General features: G+C 49.3%; 1 protein-coding gene across 4 annotated transcripts in view; it reads left to right on the plus strand.

Annotated features, from left to right (window-relative positions):
* The window catches only part of ZBTB16 (zinc finger and BTB domain containing 16), a 198,109-nt gene that overhangs the window by 59,463 nt on the left and 118,469 nt on the right, over positions 1-20,177 (plus strand). The gene's annotated exons all lie outside the window — the stretch shown is intronic.

Raw genomic sequence — 20,177 nt, forward strand, 5'->3', positions numbered from 1 at the left:
GTAGTATTGCTTGCCTCCAGGTTGGAGCAGTGAAGGAGATCATGGATCACTCGGACAGTGACTTGGAGTTCAGTGGACATTTCAGGTTGACCTTTGTGATGAAGGATGCAGGGGGTCATATATGTGAGTGAATGAGTGACAGAGGGTGTGTGTGAGAGAGTATATGAGAGCAAGTGTGTGCACGCACATGTGTGTTCATGCTCCATCACCGCCTTCTCCTCTGGGAAGCCTGGTCTTTCTTGTAGGATTTCCTGGGAAGAATTCCTACTAGGGACCCGCTAATTCGGTCTCCGCTGTGTCTCTGCATGGTGCAGAAGTCTCTCTTCCTGCAAAACCAGAGAGAGCTTGCACAGGGCTGTGTGCATGGAGGGGGGTGTGGGGCCACAGGAGTTTCGGGTTGAACAGTGTGATGGGGGGCTTCTGTCTGTCCCGCCTGGGTCTCTCCAGTGATGTGGAGTGTGAGTTTCAACAAAAGCCAAGGCACCGCCTCTCCTCTGCTGTTTGTGTCAGTCCCTGGGCGGCTACTTTAAAAGCAGGTACTTTATTTAATTGTCACGAGAGGTCTGTGGTAAGTGTTTTCATGTCGGGGTACAGACAGTAACGTGAAGCTCAGAGTGGTTACGTGCCTGGCCAGATGTCACCCAGCGGGACCTTGACTGACACCCAGCCTTCCCGCTGCCATGCCTGCCACTGGTGAGGATCGCTCTTTATCGCCCGGACTGTTCCCTCTGGAGGGAAGAGCAGCTCTCCTTGGAGGAGGGATTTCCCAGAAGAAAGATGAGAGTCTTCTCTCACAACAATATGAAGGGTAGAGTTCTGTGGACAGAGCTGGAGGGAGTGGAAGGAGCTAGGTGGCTTTCTGGGGCTTTTCCAGGAGGGGAGCTGCTGAGAGACCAGCAGAGACTTTCTCTAATTTCCTGGGGACCAGAGAGGCCGTTGGAGCCACCCCCAAACCACTCTGTTTCCAGGGTTGTCTCAGGACTCTGGGGGTGGAGCCAGCACTTGCTAACGAGTGGGGCTGAGGTGCAGAGCATCTGGTGGGGTGCATGTGATGGAGAGGCTGTCCCCCTACCAGACTTCCTTAGGGTCCCTGCAGCTTCATTCACCTTGAACCTAGGTCTCTTCCTGTGTCACGCTGTCTCCTTTGCATAGTCCATTCTTTATCTCATCCTTTAAAATGGAATTCTCTTTGTATTTACAAGTTGCTATACTCTGAAATGGGAGAATCCCTTCTGATTTGTCCCACTTTCTTCAACTCCTCTCCCTCTTGGTGTGTTGTTGTTCCGTAGCTAAGTTGTTTCTAACTCTTTGCAATCCCATGGACTGCAGTAGTACCCTCTTGATACCCACTACATATTCACCCCTAGAAACCACCAAGTTTGCATTCCTCGGCATTCTTCCTTGGCCTCTCTTTGGGTGAGTTCTTAATTCATCCCGATCACAAGCCCTAAAGGGTGGCAGTGTCGTGCTAGGAACCAAGTCAGGGCCTTCTCTGGGACCTGAGAACCTTTGATAGACAGAGTCTGTGGATTATGGGGATGGTGACTGGAGCTCTGGTGAAGTGTAGGAATTGAACAAGATGAAAAAGGAAAGGACCAGCAGGGGCCATAGGGTCCTTTCTCCTTGTCAGCCCTCGTCTCTAAATCTTCTGCCCATCCTTCAGGGCTCTTCTTCCCTTTCCTGAGAACCCGTGTAACCTCAGCCCCTCCAAGATGGCATCTCATCTACAGGGCCTTGTCAGGGAGCCAGTCCCCACAGTCAGATGGATGGAGGAAAACCAGATGAAACTAGGAAACTAGGAAAACTAGACCCCCTCTCAGGGATGCCCAGTTGCAGTTCTTGTGTCCTGTGACATCCTGCCTGAGAAACCTTAGGACTGCACAGAATCTTAGGTACAAAATCTCAGATCCCACTTGTCTGGTGAGGGAGGTTTTTCATTGACATGCTGCTGCTGCTGCTGCTGCTGCTGCTAAGCCGCTTCAGTCGTGTCCGACTCTGTGCGACCCCATAGACGGCAGCCCCCAGGCTAGGAAATGTTTAACAACTAATTCTACAAGATGAAAAACACCTGATTTGTAGCGTTTGCTAACTTTTGTGGTAGAAATCCTCCCACTCTGACTGATTTCAAGCTGCTCATGTGGAGTCATGGAGGCAGAGTAGGGAGGAGAGGTGCACGTGCACGGTGGTGTGAGCTGGCCACAGAAGATCACCGCTTCTGATGGAAGCATCCATGCCCCGGCAACCCTAGTCAGCCTCCAGATTGGAAATAAGATGGGGAGGGTAGTTCCTCACCAAATCAGAACATGAAATCCATGACTCTGCTCTTTGTCTTGATTGTTCCTATGTCTGGTTCTTGATTCTGGCCAGCACCATGGCTATTTAGCAAGCATACTGTAGACATTGCTGAGCTTCCTAGGTGACTCTGGTAAAGAATCCACCTGCCAATGGAGGAGGGGCAGGAGACATGGGTTTGATCCCTGGTTCCGGAAGAGCCCCTGGAGAAGGAAATGGCAACCCACTCCAGTATTCTTGCCTGGAAAATCTCATGGACAGAGGAGCCTGGCGAGCTACAGTTCATAGGGTTGCAAAAAGCTGTACACAACTGAAGCAACTTAGCATGCACACGTACACATACACATACACTATCACATTTAATCAATCATAACAATATAATCCCATGAACTATGGACTATTATTATCTCCATTTTACAGATGAGGAAACTGAGACATGGAATGGTTAAGTCACTTACTCAAGGCTATGAGGTCTCCAAGTGGTCAAGCCTGAATTTGAAACCAAGACTGTCTGATCCTGGATTCCAAGCCTTCACCCACTATATCATATTTCCAGTTTTATAGCATTTCACAGACATCTCTGGATTTGGCTCTACTCCCAAGGGAGGGTCCTCGAACATAATCTCAGCTCCTGTTGGCAACTCTTCACTTTGGGCTGTCCAGATAGATTCTCAGAGACGTGAGGTGTCATGACCTTGGCTTTGGTCAGTTTGGTTGCAAGGTACTGGCTGTCCTCTAAGACTCTTCCGAGTCTCGAGACCACAGATTTCACCGAGGGCTGAGATGGCTGCGTTCTTCATAGACACTGGGTTTGCCTGTTCCAAAAATGGTGATTTCTATAGCAACCATTTATTCTAGCAGATGTGTGCCTGGTATGGTTGGCAGAGGGTGGGATCAGAAATGGAAACGGCCTTTTATTCTTCGTTTACTGAATGCACACCCTGTGTGTGAGGCACATAAGACGGGAAAATATGGCATCCTTAGAGTCTGTGTAAGATCTGTGGCCGAGCAAAGAGGCAATTGTTGTTTATGACTGACTTTTGTCTGAAGCTTGTGTTGGGCCATCTTTGGTTTCTGGTTCTTTAAGGAGCGTTTTTTTGGCAGATGGACCTGGTTTCAGTTCAATGGATACTTGTCACTTTGGTTTCTGTAGAATGTGGGCATTTACTGTGGGGGTGGGGCAGTTAAATAAACACCTAGAAGACATTGCTTTGGCTCTTAAAGATCTCAGTGTCTATGTTCGTGTTTATTACTTAGGGCTTTTTTTGGGTTGTAGCTTTAAAAAAAGATTTGTGCCGGCTTAAAATAAACAAGACTATTTGTTGTCATAATACGGGAGTGTTCCATGGTACCTGAGGGTAGGGATACAGCCCACCTTTGAAAGGCAAGTGAGCAGAACTGAAAAGTCACTGTCGGAAACTGGGCAGTGTTCTCTTTCTCAGCCTCATTCAGCCCATGCACCTAGTTGCATTTTTATCTCGCTGTAGCCCTCAGGGTGGTCTAAAGATGACCATCCCAGGACTCCCAGCCAGGTTTACCTGTAACAGCACTTAATTGAACTTTCCTGTCTGTGTCCCAGGCTCTAGAGAGGGAATCTGTTGCTGCATCTTGCATAGGTGTCTGCCCGCGGCTGCTCACTCACTGAAGGCCTTGTGGTAAGGATCCTGTCAATCTGCTCGGGCCGCCATGACAGAATACCACAGACTGGGGCGTTTTGCCAGAATTTATTGTCTCACATTTCTGGAGGCTGGAAAGTCCAAGGTCAAGGTCCAGCATGGTCAGGTTCTGGTGAAGGCCCTCTTCCTGGCTTTTGGATGACCACCTCCTTGCTGTGTCCTCACACGGCAGAGAGAGAGCAGGAGAGAAAGAAGACAGAGAAGGGAAGGGAGAGGAAGAGATGGGGGAGAGGGAGAGAGGGAAGAGAGAGCAAGGGAGCTGCTCTCTCATATTTCTTCTTATAAGGGCGCTAATCCTGTGGGATGAAGGCCCCACCTGCATGACCTAATTTAACCTTAATTACCTCTTTAAGATCCCATCTCTAAATACAGTCAAACTGAGGGCTAGAGCTTCAACATGTGCACTTGGGGTGGGGAGGGAGATGCAGGTCAGTCCGTGGCAGTCATCTAAGTATAGTATGGCTTTCAGAGTCTACCCTTGAGCCCAGCGGATTGGAAGGGAGCTTTTATCAGGCTCCTAGAAGGAGACTGCTATAGATGGAGAGGCTGAATACATTGTGAAGGCAACCCCATTAGAATCTGAACCTCATTGTCAACATGCTGCCTTTGGGGTGGATGACTCTGCTGTGTGGGTATATGCGTGCATGGATGTACTTTTGTGTGTGCATACATATACACCTGTATACATCTCTCTATAAAGCTAGAGAGGACTTTCTGGAGAAGGAATGCAGGGATGTTTGAGGATGGCCTTGGGTCCCTGTCATCCCTCATCACACTGTAATCAGCTGCTGTCCATACTGGTTTACACACAGAGTTTGAATGAAGGATAAATTCCCATTTCTCACGCTCATGGGTTCTCTGTCCCTCAGAGGAGCTGTGAAGAAAGAGCTGGGTTTACAGTTTACCAGCCTCTTAGCTCTATGATCCAGAGGCATTCAGACTCTCTTATTGACAATGCCCTTAAAATAAGAGTTTTTAATAAAATAAGAAAGGTGACGTGGGGCCACACACTCTTGTCACCTATGGCTAAACAGACTTGCGGTTGCTGGACCAGTGCAGGGAGCCTCCCAAGCCAGTGAGATAACATGCTTCTGCAGAGACCAGATGATGAATATATTTTTAAACTTGGAACCCGGAACCACTGATTATTTCTGAATTAGGAATCACAAAACGTATGAATAATCTCAACAGGGTTTCTGCAGATGTATTCTGCCTCTAAGGTCACTTATTTGGGGGTGATGTTGGGGCCGATGGGGGAGTGAGGTCTGGCTTGCTTCTGTCTGTGACCCCCAGGAATCCGTGTCATGTCTGCTCAGTTCCCCAGGCACCGTGAGTGTTACGCGAGGCACATTGCTGTGGGGTCAGGGAACACGGGGAAGCACACAGCCTTCTTTATTTTTTAATACATCAGTGTCACCAACGTGTACAGCAGAGTTGTGAGAAGGTGGGCTCTGGCAGCCGTGTGTTCACAGCTGTGATGATTGAGGAGGCAGCAGCCTGCAACAGAGTTCTCAGGCTTGTCCCCGATGCTTCTCCCCTCCCTCCCGGCATCTCTCCCCCAGCCTCCTACCAAACAAGGTCCGGAACTGAGGTGTTCTGGAATGCCGCCCTTGCTAAGCTCTGGGATTAGGGCCGGTCATTTGGGAAAGGGGATGGAGGGAGAGGAAAGAATACCCAAACATTAACCCCTTGAGCCCACAGCCCTGAGAGGCCTCACCATTTCAGCCATGGGCAAATCTGCGTGTCTTGGCCACATCCCTGAAACCTGAGATGCGTGCACCAGAAGGAGACAGTTAAGCCAAGCCAGGCTGATGAAAATCTCTCTGTCCTTAATGACTCTGCCGGGCACACCTGCTCCAGCCTCTCACTTGCTCTCATTGTCAGATGGACCCAGGTATTGAATGACCACCCCAGTGCAGAATGTGGCTTGAGGGACTGTGGCAGAGGGGGGTGGTGAGTGAGAGGGAGGCTGTGTCTCTTGTCCTCAGGGAGCTTGCACGTGTCTGGGGGCGTGTTCAGGCTCATCCAGTGCCCAGGGGATGGCCGAGGGGAGGGGACCGGAGGGTACTAACCCTTCCTGACCATGCTCTTCGCCAGGCACAAATCCTGAACCCCCTCCCTCCCCATCTGCCTATTTTCCTTGAAAATTTTGTTCGCGTTAAAAGAAAAAATAACAGGAACACACACACTCTATTTAAGAAAATGAAACAATACAAAGATATAAAGATATATAAAGAGTTCCTCCTCTAAGGAAACTAATCTGTGTTTTATTTTTATGAAATAATTTCAAACTTACAGGCAAGTTTCAAGAATGACACAGAGAACTTCCATATCACCTGTTCCAATTTGGAGTTTACCAGTTTTTAACTTCTCACCCCTGGGTTTCTTTCCTGATCTCATGGAATCATGCAGCAGCAGCCTTTGGCAGCTGGAGGTAGGTGGGATTACTGTTTTTGGACATGAGGAAGCCACGGCCCAAAGTCGTTGAGCAATGCCTCCAAGGTCGCATAGCTGTCAGATGGCGCTGCCAGGATTCCCACCATTCCCCCATGATGTCACCTGTGTTTTCATTTTTGTCGTTCCTCCCAGGACTTTCTTTTCAGTCAAGACTGCAGAAAGTGAATCCATTCGCTTTGCAGGAAGGAGATGGTAGGGAAGTAGGAGGTGAAAAACCCCGCCTTCCTTGCTCCTCCCCAGACCAGTGACCTCCCCTCCCCTGTTCTGGTTTTGGGCAATGGGAAGCGTCCAGGGTGCGAGTTGCATGCTGCTGAAGTGGCTCCTTGCTTCAGACCCTTTGGGCTTCAGACAGCTAAATGAAGTCTTTCAGGGCCAAACCTGAAATCAAGGAAATTCACTCCACAAATGCATTTGTTTCTTATGAAGAAGCAACGTGCTCAGTGTTCAGTCACTTCAGTCGTGTCCCACTCTCTGCGACCCCACGGACCATGGCCCACCAGGCTCCTCCGTCCATGCGATTCTCCAGGCAAGAATAGTGGAGTGGGTTGCCATTTCCTGCTCCAGTGATAAAATATGAAGTGGGTGAAATGAGTGGAGTGAAGTTGCTCAGTCGTGTCTGACTCTTTGCGACCCCATGGACTGTAGCCTACCAGGCTCCTCTGTCCATGCTATTTTCCAGGCAAGAGTACTGGAGTGGGGTGCCATTTCCTTGTGCAGAAGAGGCAACAGAAGAACAAAATGAATGAGGTATGCCTTTCACGGAGAGAGACTTTGCCACAGCCTTTTGGCTGGCCCCGGGTTTGCACAAATGCTTGTCCTTCGAGTGACAGGAGAGGACCGCGGCGCGGTCATGAAGGATGGTGCCTTCATCTAACACCAGGTCTGCCTCAGCTGCTCTTAAAACGAGGTGAATCCACTGCTCTGCCCTGAAATACCTAGAAGGGGGCCACAAACCAGCAGCCTCGAGACCCCAGCCTCCCTGGTCCGATATCCACGTGGAGTTTTCCTGGCAGCTGTCCCTCTGGCCTCACTCCTCCCCATGGGGACAGGTCAGGTTACTGGGGTGGTGGTGGCTGTGAGTGTCAACATAGGTCTTCGCAGGGTCAAGGCCTTCTCAGGATGAGGGCTGGCCAACTCAACTGGGTTCTGTGTGGATGGTCCCAGAAATCTGCCCACAGAGCAGCTGGGCAGACAAGGAAGTGAGGCCCTTCCTGTCTGATTCAGAGAGCCCAGTGTTATCGCTGAGAGTGGTTCTGGCTTTGTCTTCGTCAAGAGTGGGGTTGGAAGACTTCCTCAGTGGTCCGATGTCTAAGACTCTGTGCTCCCAATGCAGGGAGCCCAGGTTCGATCCTTGGTCAGGGAACTAGATCCCACATGCCACAACTAAGACCTGGTACAGCAAAAAAAAAGAAAAAAGGAGTGGGGTTGTGCCCCTGGGCTGCAGTATAGCAGGGAAATGAGAGCTGGGGCAGTGGGCAGACACTCCTGCCTTGTGAGGGAGGGTCTGAGAGCTCATGCCCCAGAGATTTTCACAGACTGGAGCAAGGCCCTCTGTGTGTCCTCAGCGGAAGCAGGGAAGCCACTCCTGACCCATCAACTCCTGTGCCTGTGAGGGGCCGCCATAGTCTCTCCACCTTTCAATCTGCAGCAGAGTCCCGACTCCGCAAAACCACACTCACTCACTTTACTGCCAGCTGTGGCATCCTCGCCGGTTCCGGGTATGACAGCATCATCTCCCCCTGTGGGTCGTAAGCATCCCAAAGGCCAAGACCTTGTCTCTCTTCTTCTCTTATGACAGAGGTGGGGAGTGCTGGCTCTTGGACCCCACCTGGGCTCCTGGCTCTGGGATGCACTGCGTTTTCTTCCCTGCCCGCTTCTCTGCAACCCCCCACCTGGGAATCACGCACCCTCGTGACAGCAGTGTCTTCCTGGGGTCAGGGCCTTCCTGGGATGAGGGGACGTTGATGCATTCTCCTGGTGCAGCTCCTCTCATGAGCATACCTGCCTGAGGTGGTCCTTCTCCTCCACTGCAGCCCATAGATCACGGGGTTCTCAAGGTGACCCGTTGACCCACCTGTGTTGGAAGCCCACGGGGCAGGTGTTAAAGCCTTTTGGCCCACAGGGATGCGCTGGAATCAGAACCCTGGAGTGGGAGTAGAAATCCATGTTCAATAAATTCCCTGTGCACTGGAGTTAGAGAACCGCTGGAGTGGTCTCAAGCCCCCACACCCCACCCCTGTCATCACAGACACAGACACAGACAGACAGACAGGTATGTGGGTGGCTGGGTGGCAGTGCCTGGGTATGGAGTCTGGAGGGTTCTTCACTCGGACTCATGTCAGGGACTAGAGGAAGGAAGGGTCAGAAGGGAGGTCTCAGAATGGGGTTCTTTGGGGTTGCTGGGGAGCCAGGAGGGCTCAGGGAGGGGCCTGCTCCATCACTGCAGAAGTCTGGAGCTGCCACCCACGTGGCGACCCCTTGGACACACAGAAGTCTGTCTGACTCTCTCATCAGGTGTCACGGTGCCCCCCGGGGCATTCTTGAAGTGGGGCTGGGGAAGGGTTATGTGGTTAATCTTGAGCCCTGGACAAGGCAGCTGAGCACATGTCTTAGAGATGCAGAATCTCAGTGCTGTCACCTCTCTAAAGCCTGGAGACTAGAGGCTGAGGGTCCTCCCTTCACCCCCTGCCTCTCGACTCTATCACTAGTGATATGAGGCAAGTTAATAAAGATCCGACTGCAAGGGTGCAGGACTGGGATTCAAACCTGCCTGGATCTAAGTCTCTCTTGCTTAGTTCTCATAGGACTTTGGACGGTTTCTTTCACTTTCTGGGAGCTTAATTTCCTGTCCCCTGTTCCCACCCCATCTGGCCTCTTGCTTTCTTAGCTCAGTGTCCACGTCTGCAGCAAGGAGTGAGACACTTGTAGAGCCTCATGCCTTTCTTAGGAACGCTGGAGGATCCCGAGATGTTAGTGATTTGGGGGCGCAGTGCTCCCGGGAGCTGTGGCATCAGCTTGCCCTCATGCCTGTGCTATGCCAGCGGGAACACCCAGAAACAGCTCTTCGGGGGTTGGGGAGGGGCAGTCCCTCCCAGACCAAGGCCAGGAAGTCTGCAGCTTAGCTTGTGCTTGTCTTATCAGCAGGCAAGCTAGATGCCCAGACCCCCAGCTGCTTAGGTGGAGGCCACGTGAATGGTGACAGCCCTGGTTCTGGGGAATGGGGACGCCATCCACATGATTGCAGTGGGAGGGATGAAGATGCCAGCCCCTGGACTCAGACAGTCCTGGCTTTGAATCTCAGCTCTGATGCTTTTAGCTGTGGAGTCTCGGACAGATTAGTCAAACTCCTGACCCTTAGTTTTCTCACCTATAAAAAGGGAGAAAGGTACAGCAGCTAGTTCCTAGGATATGTGGTGTTATGAGGGTTTGGTGAGGTGAAGCCGCGAAACCCTTCTTAGCGCCTGGCCCACAGTCAGCCTTCAGTGAGGGTTAGCAGCAGTTGGGACCCTGGGTGTGTTCCGAGACACTCATGAGCTTGTAACATGAAGCTCAGTTCCTCAAGGATAACCAGCATCTGGTTTGGGGTTCTGGCCGGTGGAAGCTTGGGCTGCTTTAGAAGGCCCCTGAGTTAGTGCAGTTTGCCTTCCCCAGAAATGGGCACGCACCTGCCATCTGCCCTTGATGTGCCATTTGCCCTGTACTGGTGCCGAGAATCTGTCCTGCAGCCTTGACTTTGAGCCTGGGGTCTGCTCGGGAGATGGTGCGCTGCACCGCCCCAGCCCGTTTGGACCAGGTCCGTCCGTACCATTCACTCTGCGGCTCCGGGACCGCTCACGTCTCTCTTCTTTACTTCACTTTGAAGAGAGTCAGCAAAATCCTTATTTCCATAAGCATTTTTCTGGCTGTAAAAAGCTGAATCCCAAACCTGTTATTATAGCTGTTCATGCTATTTTAATCTGCTCTGTTTAGAGGTAAGAGGGTAGCAGTGACTCTGCAATTACCGAGTACATTTGATCCAGGGCGCAGCTACCGGAGCCGGCGGAGAGAGCCCTCCGAGTGGGATGGTGCCGTGTGTGGCAAATCACTTTCAAATTTACTAAAAATATGCCCCTTTGCAGCCATGCAGATATCATAATTTTCCTCCCTGAGGCTTATTGAAATTCCTGTTCGCTTCCTGCCATTCGCTCGTGCCCAGCACGTGTTCTGTGGCCCTCCTGCCTGCTCCTTCTCATTCTCTGTCTTGGCCCTCTTGGCCAGATTCTGTCTGGTCTCCCTTGCGCCTCCCCTCCCCCCAGCTCACCTGCTTTTTCTTCCCCCCTCTTCATTTCCTGCTCGCAAATATTTTATGTTCTACTGACTGGCACACCCATGAAATCATTTGCGTTTGCCACGGTCAGAAGAAAAATTACTCAGGATTCTGAATCTCCCAACTATTTCACATTTAAACAAGCTGGCCCCGGCGCTGCGCCTCCTCTATACAGTAATTGTTGCATCCCCAGGCTCCCTGTTCTATCTCTGTTCCTATTTCATTCACTTTTCTATTTGCAGCCGGCGCAGAGTGTGGGGCCGCCCCCCTCCTGCAGCCGGCTTTCTAGCCAGTGACCTTGGCCTTCCCGAGGGCCGCACTGTAAATGAAATGTGGCATCGCCACATGTATCTTGATAAAATATATCAGTGGATGAATTGATTTTCATATTGATTTCCTCGGACGAGCAAGGTGTGTGTGGAAATCATGTCTCTTAACGGTAGTCCTGGAGAGAGGCAGGATGCCGCAGAAAGGGCAGGCTTTGTTTTTCTCTCACTTACGAAAAGTTTCTGCTTGTTAGCTTGGGAGAGAGGCCTCTTGGCTTTGTCAGCTCACCCTCTCTGTAGGGGGAAAAAGTAAATGTCACCAGGGTGTGGCCGGATCCCAGAGAGGACCATGCCATCTTAGTGACTGCCTGGGTCTTTGGGGTGAGCAAGCATCTGGATGTCCTCAGCTGGTTTGTTCCTGAAGAGAGCTGAGAAACTGTCCAGCCCTATCCGAGGCCCAGCAGGATGGAAGGTCTTGGATGAGCCGATGCATTCGTATGTGATCTTTATACTTGCCCCCCTGGCCACTTCCACTTTCATTTGTCGGGTTAGTTGAGATGTGGCCCAAAGGAACCATGAGGTTGTGCTTGACCAGGTGTCATTCATATGTGTTAGCATCTGTGCATGGGTGTGCATCCGTGTGTGTGCTTTTACGTATATGCATATAAAGAGCTGTGTGAGCCTGTGTTGGGGCTGAGTGTGAACTCAGATAGACAACAGTCTCCAGGCTTGCAGTGGGTTTTATTAGTGAGCTCTGGACAACCGAAAGGACAGTATCCAGTGAGGTGATCAAAACTTCAATTTCTCTTCTCTGCAACTGCCTTTCCAATTCCTGCTCCTAAATAAAATAGATGCGTTCAGCCCCTCTATTCGATCCTAGAAGTGAGCTGGTAGTTGAATCTTTTTATGAGACTAAATAAGCATAGCTTAAGGTGATACTCGGCGTGCATGTGTGTACTTGTGTAATAAAACACAGTTAACTGGAATATTTGGGGATGAAACTATGGCTCTTCATTACATTTTTTGGCTAACTGAGACTTAAGTAGAAAATCCTTTTGGTTTGAAGCTCTGCTGAAATGCTTTGCAAAACTGAAGTAGTACATTTTCTTTTGTAAGTACCATGTAGTGAGGTATTTAAATCCTTTGACATTTCATGATCTTGCAGCATATGAGAGCTAGCCTTTGGTTATTACCTGTGATTGTACATGTCATATGGAAGGTGTAGAACTGGTTTGAATTAACATGTGCTCCAAGAAGGTAGTTCTCACTCAAGGACAATTTTGTCTCCCAGGACATACCAGGCAATGTATGGAGACATTTTTGGTTCTTGCAACTGAGGGAAGCTGTTACTGGTATGCAAGTGGGTAGAGACCATGGCCACTTCAGAGCTCCCTACAACTATCAGGGCAGTCTTCCTCCTCACCCTCCACCCCATAAATACAAGTAATTATTTGGTCTAAAGTGTCCATAGTGCTGAAATTGAGAGGTGCTAATTTAAGATATATCTTTAAACACTTTTGTCCAAAAAGTCTTGCTAACTTCTTGCACACAAAATATTTTGTTTTCATGGGTCTGGTTTTTCCGAAGAATCAGGTGCTGGAAATGTACTGAATTATTGAAGCCTCTAATTCATTGACATTTATTGTTCCACAGAACAAATAGGGAAGCCTGCCAGTTTGCAGATAGGCAGGCCTGTCCCCAGATGGCCCACCAATGAATGCCCAGATTCATTGAATCATTTAGGACCATTAAAAACCATTAGGGCCACACTAGCTTTAGATTGAACTAAGCAGAGGGGGCCACAGTTTACTCCATTCTCTTTGTCTTTACAACCCAAACTAAATTCTCAGAGACTTTCCAGAACTTTCTGATGAGGCAGAGTTTATTATACTTATTGCAGGTCACGGATAATCTGGCCTTGGAACACATTAAAGTGCTTCTGGAGTAGGCAAACATATTCATTGGTTTTGAATGGCCCCGAGCAAGCCTTTGGCAGTGTCTGTCTAGTCTGGGTTTGGTGGGTGTTCCCAAGGGCAAATGATGGGAATTTTGCATACTCTGCATCTTTGACTCTCTGAGGACATCCTTGGAAGTCAATGGATTCATATACTAAAAAGTCTTTTGAGCAAAATCCAACTGGTTTGGGGGTGTTAGGAAGACTTTGGGGCCTGTCTTATTAGAATAAATTCATTTACTGTGAACTTAAGCTCAACTCAAACTTCAATGTCAAATGTTCTAAAATTGTTACATGTCATTTTATTAAGCCACACCCTGTATGTCTAGAACACTGTAAGAGTCTAGTTAAATGAAGTCTGTGTGTTGTATGTCTGGTGAATACATATGAGTAGTTGAAGAAAAGATGTTCATCGCTGGTTTAATGTGCAATTTGTCAATCCATAACAACCTCTGGCAGGGGTTCATTATTTCATATAAACTAGAAAGGAAAAAGTTGTCCCTGTAAGACTCGAGGTGAAGTCATGCGGCCAAAGCATGGGGTCATCAAGTGGAATTTTCAGAGATTTGCCTTCCAGTGTCCATCAGAAGGGGTGACTGCAGGAAAGAGGGCTGGAGGTAGAGTCAGGTGCCCAGCATCTCATCCGGGTTTGCTACCTTCTAGCTGTGTGACCTTGGACAAGTTGCTTAACCTTGCTGAGGCTCATAGAGACAACAGCACCCATACTGCTCTATGCAGGCTTATTTGGAGGGATCAAGGGATGGGAAAGCACTCTGTAAATTACAAAGAGCTGAGTAAACATCAGGCATTTGGGACATTGTTCCACTGTTAAGCAAGAGCAGAGCCATTTTTAACCCAGGTTTTGAGGACATCCCAAGCATTTTTTGTGAGAGGAGTCTGGGCTTCTCTGCACATACTTCTTTAAGGAGGATGGGTACCACAGATCTCTACATCTGACGTATTCTAGCTGAGATGCTCATTGGAATTGTGGTTGTACCAGGGGTCTTTCTCATTCCAGTGCATCCTCTGTGGGGGGCTAGCTGTGTCTCCTCTCCTCTCTCTCAGATGGAACTGTATTTATAGCCTGGTATAAATACAATCAGAAGGTTCCTATAAAACTCTGTTATTACTGCAGCACAAAGTTAGACATGCTTGAGGTTTCGGCTTCTTGGCTCTTCCATGCGGCAATGAATATTTTATGGGAAAGGAAATACTTAGTGTCTGACTCTTTTTATAGTGCAGCTACGCACAGGGCTGGTAACCTTCCAGATCTCTCCAAAATCAAAAGCATTGCCTGTCCATCTCTCGTCTCCCTTCTTCACAAAGCCCAACACTGCCCTGCCTTGCTGAGGTGTTCGTGCTCTCTTGGTGAATGGGTCCATTTACATGATGTGTGGGGTACGCGTTCCAATCCTAATTAATGCCCTGAACCAGAGGAGCTGGCTGCTCACCAGCTCCACCCCATCCCTCCTGGCACTGGGTCGCTCTGGTCAGCCCCGGGGGAGGTGTGCTGGCAGGGTGCCCTCCGGGCTCTCCACTTGAAGGCCTCCATCTGCATTTCCTGCCATGCTGCCTTTGCTGAGCGCCCACCAGAGGATGTGGCCCAGTCTTTTCAGAGTCTACTCTTATCTTGGATTTCGAAAGGCAATCATGAGTTTGAGGTCCAGCAGAGAGCCCCAGGGGCTCTTGCCTTTCAAGGCCTGAGCTCAGGGCTGAAGGTCTTCCTGTGAGGAGCCATCAGGTTGATGGTATTTTCCTCCTAGGCCCTCTTACTGTGGTCCCTTCAGTGACCCCAAGTGTAAGGCTGGGAAATGGGGCCTGGGCGGCCTTGGCCCTGGCTTGTTAGGTCCAGGCCTCTAAGTAGGGGAAATGGGTCTCTTGACAGATCAGCGTCCATGGAAATTACTCCTCTGGCACAGGTGTTCGGCTGGATTGGCCTGGTGGTCCTCAGTCACGTGTCATGATTATAGCAGCATTGGAGACCAGATTTCTGGCCATATTAATATGGTGTCTGGGGTAGTTGGCCCACGGAACTCTCCCCAGAGGCCCCCACAAGCTGGCAAAGCACTTAGGTCTCCCATGGGTGTGGGGAGAGCAGCCTGGGTCTTTTTGCCAGTGCCCAGAGACCTCCGGTGTGGAGAGCATGGTGGGGTTGTGTGCAGCTTCTGAGACACAGGAGCAGGCCTGGCTGGGCCCCACCACGGGCTCAGGACTGCTTTCCCTTGGCCGGGGTGGATCTGTGAAAGCCACTTCTGCAAGTGGACCTCACGCTTCATCAGCGGGGCTCTGGGAGTATGGCATTTCACTGTATCTGCCTCCTGCTCTGTGCCTGGTGTTTGTCTTGCTGCCAAAGGAGGTCCAGGGAGAGAGTGATTTGCAAACCTCCGGTGGCTTTGATTTGTTCTCCCAACTCTGGTTGCATTACCGCCAAATAGAGCTGTATTTCCTCACTACAGCTTTGCATTGGGTCTTCCTCTGTCCTCCTTTCCCCCTCATCTTTCCTCTTTTTCCATCTTCAGACTCTGTGGTGGCACAGGGCGGGCAAAGCGTAGAGGGCCTCTGGGCTTGTAGGTTCACAAGCTCAGCTGTGTCTTCAGTTATGAAGATGAGGAGAGGATTATTTCTTATTTTTAACAGATGGGAATGGGCCCAGCTAATGGCCCTCCAGAGAAACTGAGCACTGTATTTTCTACCTGGGATTGGCTACATGGTGAAGGTATTTAACATGTCAGCATTTATGGTTCACCAGGTTGTTGGGTGGGATGGATATAGGCAAGGCCAGAAGAACTGAAATCCTCAAATGTTCTTAAAGCATCATTATTGGTCTTTACTTGTATTTTGATTAGCCCTCCCCTGGCTCAAATGGTAAAGAATCTGCCTGCAGTGCAAGATACCTGGATTTGATCCCTGGGTCAGAAAGATCTCCTGGAGAAGGGAATGGCAACTGACTCCAGTATTCTTTCCTGGAGAATCCCATGGACAGAGGACCCTGGCGGGCTACAGTCCATGGGGTTACAAAGAGTCAGACACGACTGAGCTACTAACACTTCCCCCATCTGGGAAGTAAACAACGATGATGGATAAAAGAAATGTAACCAGAGAGAAAATTAAGAGGGAAAACTTTTACTAAGTATTTGTTTTATAATAAACACTGCCTTGTGTTTTTAAATGAATACCTTTCAGGTTAATTCTAAAGCTTAAGATTTAGAAGTTCCCTGATTCTGGGATTTGAGTAATCCATATTACTCATGGGATCATCGGTCCAGGGGTCAGATAAGGCACCAGTATTGAGTGTCTTATTCTGTATCTAGAGATGTGCTGGATACTGTGGAAGATTCAAAGATGCTATAATCCCTTCTCTCAGGGGTTAAGGCCACACACTACACACACACACGTACATGCACATGTGTGTACACAGAGGTAGATGTAGCCTCTGGATCCTGTTAGTTCAGCTTGCATTCCAGTGCTCCAGAAATTCACCAGGTGTTGTCTGGGGTATCGATAAGGTGATATGAGACACTCCTCCTCCTCAGCAAAGCCTTATGGGCTGATGTGATGGCAAGTGTGGACACCAGCAGAAGATCATGGTGTCAGACAAAAACGCACTCCTGAAGTTGTATGGTTAATGAACGTGGTAGGCAGAATAGTGCCCCCTCGCCCTCCGAGATGTCTGTGTCCTCCCTGGGAACTGTGAAGATGTTACTGGCAGTGGGGAACTAAGATTGCTAATCAACTCACTTTGAGACAGAGAGGTATCTTGGATTATCCAAGTGGGTCCAAGATAATCAGTGTAATCACAAAGGCCTTGACATTGTCGGAAAAGGAGGCAGAAGAGTCAGTGTCAGAGGAGTCAGAAAAGGAGATATGGAGATGGAAGCAGAGAGCTAGAGAGATGGCAGCCTGGGAGAAACTCAGCCTGGAGTTGCTAGCCTTGAGGATGGAGGAAGGGGCCACGGGTCAGGGAGTGAGAGCTGCCCCTGGAAGCTGAGAAAGGTGAGGGAACAGACTCTCCCCTAGATTCTCCAGGAGGAACACCGGCCCGCCAACACCGTGATTTTAGCCCAGGGGGACCCACATGGAACTCCCTACCTGTAGAACTGTGAGATTATACATTTGTTTTATTTTAAGCTGCTAACGTGGTGGTAACTTGTTATAGCAGCAAAAAGAAAGTAGTACATCCAGGTGGAGGAAATGTGAATGACTGGGGAAAGGCAACCAGTGCTCTTTACTGTTCTCAGGAGTTCCTGCAACACGAGTGATTTTTTTCATCCCTTTCTGGAGAGCCAGACAGGACTGACCCTTATCCCACCCAGATTCTCAAAGCAAAACAACCCCACCCTTGTCTGTACCTCCCTTCGTTCTGTGGGATGTCTCCTCTCTCCCCTGCTATGTACTCACTGACTGGGTACAGATTCTTGAGGTGGGGCTCTGGCTAAAGACGGGAAGAGGGTTGAGTGAAATTAGGCTGACATTTTTCTGCCTTGAGGGATAGGCTTGGACCCTGGCCAGCGTGGTATCTGGGGTTCCGATGCCTTTCTCCAGCTTCCTTCACTCAGGTTCTCTTTTGAACTTATCTTCCTTGTGTGAACAACCTGAAGTTTTTCAGAAATAAGTAGGTTCTCCTGGGAAGGGCTAAAAATAGCATTTGTTTTCAAGTCTTGGCATTTTGTGAAGGTTATTGACTGCCATTTGAAAGGTAAGGTGCCATCTAGGAGCAGCGGTGGAAATGAGGTCTTGCCCCCATAGGTGAGAGGGTCTCATGAGCTCATCAACCACAGATCTGTCCAGAGGCTGTCAGAGTTGGAGGGCGCATCCTCATTTTACAGAGGGGGGAAACTGAGGCTTAGAGAGCTTACATGACCCATGGAAAATCTTTAAGTTTGTGGCCATCTGAGAGCTTTTCCTTTTTCTGCCTCTGCTGTGTTTTAAGGTTTTTGCCTCCTGATACTGCTAGTCTGGGGGCGGTGGGTGAATTGTGGTGGGAGAGACAGAGATCAGCTTTTCAGTGTTCCCCCAAGAGATGAATGAAACTAATCAGATAGAATATTGCCTGCCAAAGGGTTTGGTGGGCGAGGTATTACTATCCATCACGGAACCTGAGACTAACGTCTACTGAGGATGACTTTGTCTTGGGTGTTTCAGTTTTATTTTTTAAGATTCAAGTGTAGGTTTAAGTGAAGGGCATCAGCCTCCTTGAAGGTTATATCATACTGTCTCTGGGGTTTGTGACTTAGCTCTTTTTGCTGGATGATATGTTTAGTACTGTCTCTTACTGTCCTGTTCTCCTGCCTCCAAATCTCCACAACGGTCCCATATTCTGTGTGACATTTCTTTCCTGGAAGTCTTTAAAAATATTCTAGGTTTCCTGTCTGTAATGCTCCAAGTACCTTTATTCTTAGATACAGAGAAAGCCCAAGGACCTCCCAGGCTGTCTAAGCCCTCTGATTCTTGGAAGGTTAAACTGTTATGGAAACTGCATCTGTGTCTTCTCTTATTTCCTGCATGCAGGGGTGACCTTTGGGGGCACATTGTTTAGACCAACCATTATCTCTCCCATTTGAAGTCTGCTACTCTTCATCTCTCTACCAAAAGAGAAACTAAACCTTATTGTCATGATTAAGGTCACAGCTGACAGCTAGGTAAAGAAGTCAATGCTCCCCACTCACAGCGCTTCCCCGTTCCCCAGCTCTCCCATCCTCTCCACGATGCAAGTCTCTTGGGAAAGAAAGAAAGTGGAGAGTAAGCAAGAAAGATGAAAAGGCTACCTGTGGTCCTTTCCATCTCTCAGCCTCACTGGAGAAGGAACTTGGCCATACACTTGTTGGGTATAGGGAGGTGACATGATGTGGATGTTCAGATGCCAATTAAGTATTTGTATGACCAGACCCAAGGATTTCCAGGCGCTTCCAAATCCTTCCAGCCTCCTCACAGTGAGAGTCCTGGAGGCTTCCAGCAAGACAATTAGCACATGAATTAAATTATGTCTCCTGGAAGGGAGCCATAGTTCCCCGCCCACTGTGGTATAGTTGATTTCATTAAGGCTGACCATGTCCTTCTCTTTGGGCAGAGTGAGTGAAGATGGGTTCCACGGAGAAGACAGTGAAGCAGTAGCATTGGAGAATGACTCTGTGGATGGTAGGGGCTTTCTGAGACCCTGATGGAGTCTCCCTCTGCCCCCAGTGGATGGTGCAGAGTTGGGGACAAATCCTACCTGGCTGCTTTGAGCACATCCCCCTATCTGGGAGATGAATGCAGCAAGCCCTGTGCTCTGAATGCGATAGGTGCAGAGGGAACCACTCGGGTGAGCACTGACCTCCTAGCTGAGTCACAGAGAAGGCAGCAAGTGTGGAGTCGTTTGTGGGGCCCTAGAGAGGAGCTTGGCGAGGATCAGGATGAAAAGATGCTCAGGGGCTGTTGACAGATGCAAGTCAACAGCCACATGCAAGTCCTCTGTTCCTAAGCTGGAAAGAAAAGCAGGTGGCAGGGAGAGCAGGAAGCAACTCTTAGAGCCATGTGATAGGTTCTAACCCTGGGAGCTGCCCATTTAGAGTGTAGCAGGCCATGTGATTGAAGAGTGGCCAGGGTTAGTGTCCCCAGCTTGACAGACCACAGAATCTGGAGCCAGTAGAGGATGTAAGAGCTGAGGGAGGGATGCATGGGGGTTTAGATATGGGTGTGGTATTTCTATACAGTGATAAACCTTAGACAGAGAAGGTGCGTTGTCTTTTGCCTTGTTGCTTGGAGCCTATATGCAAAACTTGTAGCACCCTCCATCTGACGCTCAGCCTTGCATCTCCTCTTCCCTGTTCTTGTCATGTGTTGTTAGCTTTTTACATGCTTATGTTCCCTACTGTGTTTTAAGGTCCTTGAGGGTGTAGCCTGTGTATTACATTTCTTTGAACCTTTTCCACAGTGGCTAACACCATGCTTTGCATTTAGTGGGCAATAAATATCTGTCAACTTTGAGTGAATGGGACTGCCCCTCCCTGTTCCCTTCCTCCTAGGGGAGCTAGTTACTCATATTCCCATGGTCTCAGTCATCACCTGTCCCCCAGCCAGCTTTCTGTCTCAAAAAGAAGCTGATGCCAGTCTCTTCCTCCTCCAGAGGTGCTTTTGTGAGAGTTTGTAAGACGAACATCGTGTGATACAAATGGCAGCCACCTAACAGTGGGGTGCCTGGAACCACACTTCGGAAACCTGATGGAGACCCTTCTCCAGACTGTTGC

This window comes from Giraffa tippelskirchi, chromosome 11 (genome assembly GCF_054371585.1).
Source record: "Giraffa tippelskirchi isolate mGirTip1 chromosome 11, T2T-mGirTip1v1.2.pri, whole genome shotgun sequence".
Lineage (NCBI taxonomy): Eukaryota > Metazoa > Chordata > Mammalia > Artiodactyla > Giraffidae > Giraffa > Giraffa tippelskirchi.